Source organism: Pteropus vampyrus, unplaced genomic scaffold (genome assembly GCF_000151845.1).
Source record: "Pteropus vampyrus isolate Shadow unplaced genomic scaffold, Pvam_2.0 Scaffold75, whole genome shotgun sequence".
Lineage (NCBI taxonomy): Eukaryota > Metazoa > Chordata > Mammalia > Chiroptera > Pteropodidae > Pteropus > Pteropus vampyrus.
In genome coordinates, this window is record NW_011888856.1 from 1,104,289 (window position 1) to 1,110,612 (window position 6,324).

Below are 6,324 nucleotides of genomic sequence, written 5' to 3' on the forward strand. Positions count from 1 at the left end.
ATAAGGGGGAAATCGATGAGTCGTTCTGGTAGTCTTCCTCATTTTCAATTCATGTTTGTCAAGGTCGCCACTGTGGTCTCGCCACCACGCCGGACTCTTTCACTTACAGAACCGCCTTTAGCCTTCACAACAATCCCATGTCGCACGAAGGAACTGAGGCCAACTACAGCAAGGTGAATGTCAGATCAAAACGGGGGCCACCTGACTCCTCCCTGAGCCTCCATCCACCATGGCTGCCTCTCTTCCGAAAGGGTAAAGTTCCAGACACTGCCATCCGATGGCCCTTCCGCCCACTCTTACTGTTCCCACCTCTTCTTTTTTAAATAAAGTCCACAGAAATAAGTAAGCAGGGGGAGACAGGTGCTAGCGAGAGCCCACAGAGCAGGCCTTATTCCTTCCCCACCCCCACACCTGGAATACGGAACTGTGCCCCTGACATGCACCACCCTCGAGCTGCCCTTGAGGTGTCATTGTCCGTGGGGGAGGAAGCCTCTCCCCCACCTCCATCCTCCCAAGGATCTTAGGTGGGCACAGCGCTGGCACAGGCCCCCAGCACCGTCAGCTTCCTGCTGCACAAAGGGAAGCAAGAATTAACTCCAAGCACTGAGAGGACACTCACCCAGAAATCAGCGGCCCCTTGGAGCACCACAGACCTCCTTCCCTGATCATCAAACGGACCGAGAACCTTCTCAACAGGGACTCTCCCGGGAAGGCAGGGAGAGATCCAGCTGCCTCACGGGAGGAGGAGGAGGAGAAAATGCCAAAAGCACCCAGAGGCTCAGCGTCCCAGCCTGCTGAGGCCAGGCTCTGGGTCACTGTCCCTGCCTTCAGGCGGCTCACAGTCCTGATGGTCTAGACAACCCAGGGGAACAGATGATAATTTAACATGACGCTAAAACAAAGGGGAGTTCAAGGCCGCCCTTAGTCCAGCTGCAGTTTCCTGAAGGAGATAACACTAGTGCTAGTCTCTTTTTGGAAATAAGAGTGTTGAGAAGACATGAGCGAAAGTTGTAGGGTTTTTCGCACATTATTAGCATCATTTTTACCCTGACCATGCTCACATTATTTTCATCCTACCCATGCTCATGTTCATCGCAGCCAGGGTCAAGTCCTGGCCACGGCTCATATGGGCTGTATGACCTTGGGCTCTGCCTCAGTTTCCTCATGTGGCTGTTGTGAGGAGTAGATGAGTTAATCCGGGAACGGCGCTTGGAGCAGCGTCTGGCATGAAGTAACCACTCAGTGAATGTCGGCTGCTGCTGTTATTGTCATTGACATTGCTTCACGGCTTATGCACGTCAGTGCACTTTTGACATAGGAATCTGTCCTAAGTACAGGGACAGGGGCCGGGGCAGGGTCAGAGGGGGGAAGAGGGTGCCCCAACAGCTAGATGGCGCCATCCTGGCAGCAGAACTTCTGACTGCCCGCTCCTTAAAAAACGCCAAACTCTTAGAAGAAAGTTCCTTTAAATCCTTAATGAGTCCAAGGCTCCTTTCACATAAACAAGGAAGGAAATGGCACTAGTAGACAATGTGGCAGATCAGACAGAGGACAGCTAGGGTTAACTTGGGGATACTTAACATCCCAACAGAAGCTCCTTCTGAGTGTGATTTAAAAAACAAAAATAAAAAAATAAAGAAATAAACCACCTCTCCGCACTCCAAAGTCTCACAGGGTCCCTCTGTGCGACATTCCCCCAAACTGTCGTAACCCACAGCACCAGGAACCTCACTGTGACCAACAGGCTCTTCCTGCCCCGCTCCCGCCCCGGGGTGCTGTCCGCCCAGCGGTGCTCACCGCCAGCGCGCTGCTGTGCTGGCGGGACTTCCACGGCCAAGTGACCACGGCCAAAGGCAGTGAGCGCAGAACCAGGAGGAAAGCGGGGAAATCATGACCTGATCAGCCATGAGGACATTAAGAGGGACCACATACGCCTGGATGTTTTTCCCACAGAGGCAGCGCGGGGCCCCGCAGCGAGGCCTTCTGCGTGGCCGGGATGCCTGCGCCAGGCGCGGCTGCCTGGCAACTGGAAACGCTTAGCGAGCTCCCGAAGGACCGCGGGTCCAGGGCGAAGGGCTTGGGACTGTGGTCCGGAAGGGCTAGATTCAAATCCCAGCCCCGCGGCGGCTGGAAAAAGCATCAGCGTTCCCAGTCTTGGCTTTTCCATCACTTTATTGGAACTGACGGTGCTCGTCCGCGCTGCTTTCGCCTGTGGCAGGGCAGAGGATTCCGCACCAAGTCAGCTGCGCGCGCGGGGCCCTACCTTGCTCTCCTGCGCCCTCCAGCTCCCGCGCCGTCTCTCCCGGGCTGTGCGGCTCCCCTGCCGCCTCTGTCCTGGCTCCTGCCTCTATCAGCAAAGAAAAGCAACAAGGCCAGTCAGGCACCTTGGCTGTTGACTCCTCTCCAGCCAGCACATGGAGGGCCTGAGCCACCTGGGCAATGGGCAAGCCCCTTGCCGCCGGAAAGGGGACCAGCTGGGAAGGCGGCCTGAGCTTCCTCAGACCCCTGGAGTGATCCCCCCGGGGGCGAATTTTCCTGGTCCCAGGAGACAGGAATAGAAAAGTATGCTATGGAATCTCACTTGCCACAATTCTGTGAGTGGTTATGGCTCCCGTTTTTCAAGTGGAAAAACAAACTCAGCGAGGTTAAGTAAAACACCCAAAGTCACAGAGCTCTTAAGTGGCAGAGTCAGGATTTGAACACAGGTCCTCAGCACCCCCCCCCCCCCCCCCCGTGCACTTTCTCTCTCCCCACAGCCACCCCTGTGGTTATGAAGGCTGAAAAGTTGGACCCATTCTAAAGTCCGAATACTCCTGTTGACGTGGACTAGAAGAACCCAAGGCCTTCTATGTCCTCAGTATGTCCTCTACTGAGCTAGTCCACCTCTCTGTGATTTCTCTCTCTCTTTAAACTGCACCTCCACTAACCCTGAAAAAATCATGAGACTTCGAGATGTGCCAAGCTAAGAGACTGGACATGTTCTTTGATAAAAGACCAAGATAACAGCTTAAGCCTTTATTATAATATTGAATTCCAGTATCAGTTATTTCCTGGGGATCCTGATGTTACCAGGCTGATGTATGAATAAAGATGTTTATTAAAGCTAAAAAAAAAAAGAAAGAAAGAAAAGAAAGAAAGCAAAATACTCCTACAGAAGTTTTTCTTAAGATGGTGTTTAATTGCACCTAGTTTATGATGAATAAAAGTATTTTCTCTTAGTTTTGTATAGTTTTGATGCCCCTGAACATAGATAAATAAAATACGATTATACATTTTCTTATCCCAAAATCCAAAATGAACCGGTAGATAAAAGACCCCTTGCAATGCCATGGCCCTAGACACAGCGAAGCTTCTCTGATCACAACCCACCAAGCTGGGGAGACGGTAGTCAGGGGGTTTTAGGCCAATTCGATGAACGCTAATTAGCCAACAGTGACTCTTCAACCCATTAATCCAAAGATTATTGACCCACTAAACCTTCGTTTGTAATAGTATTTTATGAAGTTCACAGAATTCTGGGATTCACTGAGACCACCCAACATACGGTAGATTTTTAGAATGACAACTGCTTGTGAATTTATGTATCTCGAATTTCAAGTATCACGTCTGTCACAAATATGAAAGACTTCATAAGAACAGAATGGGTTTTTCCCAATGGGTTTTTCCCATCCAATGCATTTTCAGACCAGCCTTCTACTTTTTTCTGTTCTGCTTGGTTAACGGCTTTGTTCCCTTAATGGAAAAGAAGGAAAAGGTGGAGGCGAAGCTAACATGCAAAGAATTGTCCTAGGAATACTGTCACACTTGTACTTCTGGGAGCCCACACACACACACATACACACACGCACAAACACCTACATTCATACCCCAACACGCATTCGCAGAATAGAAGTTTCATCTGGATGTTAATTTAAGAGAAATACAGCACATATAATACTTTCTGGAATAAAAGGATTTCGCAAAGTGAGAGCGAAGAAGGAGGTATTTTTTGAGCACCTAGTAAGCCTCTGCAGCTCTGCCACGTAATGTCACCACAGGGCTCCATCTCAGTGACACTCACAGCACTTAGAGGTAGGTGTCATAATCCCTGTTTACAAAAAAGGAAAGTGAGGCTCAATGTGAAAGGTGCATCTGGGCCCCAGGTCACCCACTACCAAGTGACAGAGCCCTGATGCAAACTCAGATCCGTCTTGCCCCAGAGGCTCTGAATTTTGCAGCAGGGGTGGGACTAAGGATAAAGATCCTGGCAGTCCCCATCCCTCTTATGCACCAATCTTCATCTCTTGCTCTGATCTCCTATCGGGCAAAGAACAATTGCCCGATAACAAAAGGAGAAAAACTTCAGAGTGATGTCAACCTCAATCACTGTGCAAGTCCTAATAAAAAAAAAAGATACAGATCTCCCTCCCTTCTTTTGCGAAGCAGCTTTTCTTTTAGGACAATCACAGGGCAGAGCGAGATTAGCTGGTCTTTGATTTGGCGCAGGTGACTTCCAAAAGAAAAGAAATAACTCACAAAAGGCAACGTGACAATGGATGTGGAAGAGGGAAGAATCAAGGGTCGCAACCTCTAAATCATCGTCAAGTTACATTGGGGTGGCTGCGGAAATGTTACCGTGTGACGTGAGTTTCTCCAGAATGCATAAAACAGCTGCTCCAGAGTTGCAGAATATTCTTGACCCCTTCCTGCTTTCTCTCCAAGTGCATTGTTCAATAATTAAAACCTATTAGATTCCTAAAGTGAAACACTTCGTAACGCTTCGGTAGACACTGGGGGGGACAGGAATGGAATTTTGATGGCACGTCTGCTACTAACTTGAGATGAAATCAGATTAATGCTAATTATTTTTCACATTCGGTTTCTATATTTACCAAATGGCCTAACTTTTGGAGAGCGAGGTTCTTTCTGCGAAAGCCTTCTGCAGTAACCATTAACTTTCCCCATCTACCCACACTCTACCAACCTGTCATGCCCTGTTGCAAACCCATTGGTTGTTCAAAGCCACTTACCCCGGTGCACAGGATCACTCCCTTCTCCACCTCCATTTGCACTTTTGTTCACATAATTATAATTTCATATACATATTAAACGTATTAAATAAGTGCCATATGACATGTGCCAGACAATATAGTGACAACTGAAGACAAAGTAAATACTAATAATAGATGAATTCACCTAATTGCTTACTAAGGGCAGGTGTTTGCTCTAGGTGCTTTTGTGTATATTATTTAGTCCTTGCATCTATGAGAAACGTCCCGCTGTTACTCCAATCCCACAGATGGAGTATGCTGAGTCACTTAGTAGCTTGCTCAGGATTACTCAGATCCTAAGTGATGGAACCAGAGTTTGGACCTAGAGAACCTAGCTCTAGAGGCCTGGCAATTAATCACTGCTCTGTAACTGCCTCTCCTGGCTCACATTCAGGGAGCTCAGAGTTGAATAAAAGATAAACATGGGATCAGAAGATGACACAGTGAGATGACGTGATTGAGTACACTGAGGAAGGGTGACCACCACAGGCTGAGTCCAGCAGGAATTTGTCAGGAAGATATAGGAGCGAGGAGGTATTGCCAGCATCCCTGGAAGCCCCTTTTCATGCTCCGTCCTCCTCACTCACCACCATCCCAAAGTCTGGACTTCTGCCAACATAGATTCTTTTTGTCTATTTGGAAATCTCCACAAATGGAATCATACGATTTAGCTTCTTTCGTGTCTGGCTTATTTCACTCGAAATTATATTTGTAAGCTTCATCCATGTGCTTTACCTGTAGAAACAGTCCATTCTTTCTCTTTGCTATATTGTAGTCCTTTCAGATGAATACACCACAAATGATTTATCCATCCTACGGTTAACGAACGTTGGGCTTGTTTCCAGTTTGAGCCTATCGTGAGTCATCTGTCACAAACATTCTCCATCATATCCCCTGGTGCACACAGGTAGGCGTTTCTGCTCGGCACATCCTCAGGCCTGGAACTGCTGGTTCATAAACGATGTGTACGCCCAGCTTCGACAGACCCGCCAGACAGCTTTCCAGAACAGTCATGTCCTTTCACATTCCCGTCACAGCAGAGAAGGGTCCCACTGCTCACATCCTTGCCAACCCTTGATGTTGTGCCCCGTTTTCCATCTGAGCCACTCCAGTGGTGTGCAGTGCCATCTCTGCCAGAGTCTAGTTGACAGCCTTTTAATTAGTCTCTTTGCTTCTGCTCGTGACTCCCTCTGACCATGCTCCAAATTAAAACCAGAGAAATGTTTTTCAAACTCAAATCAGAGCATCCCATTCTCCTTAAAACCTCTCAGTGGCTCCCACTGCACTCAGAGTG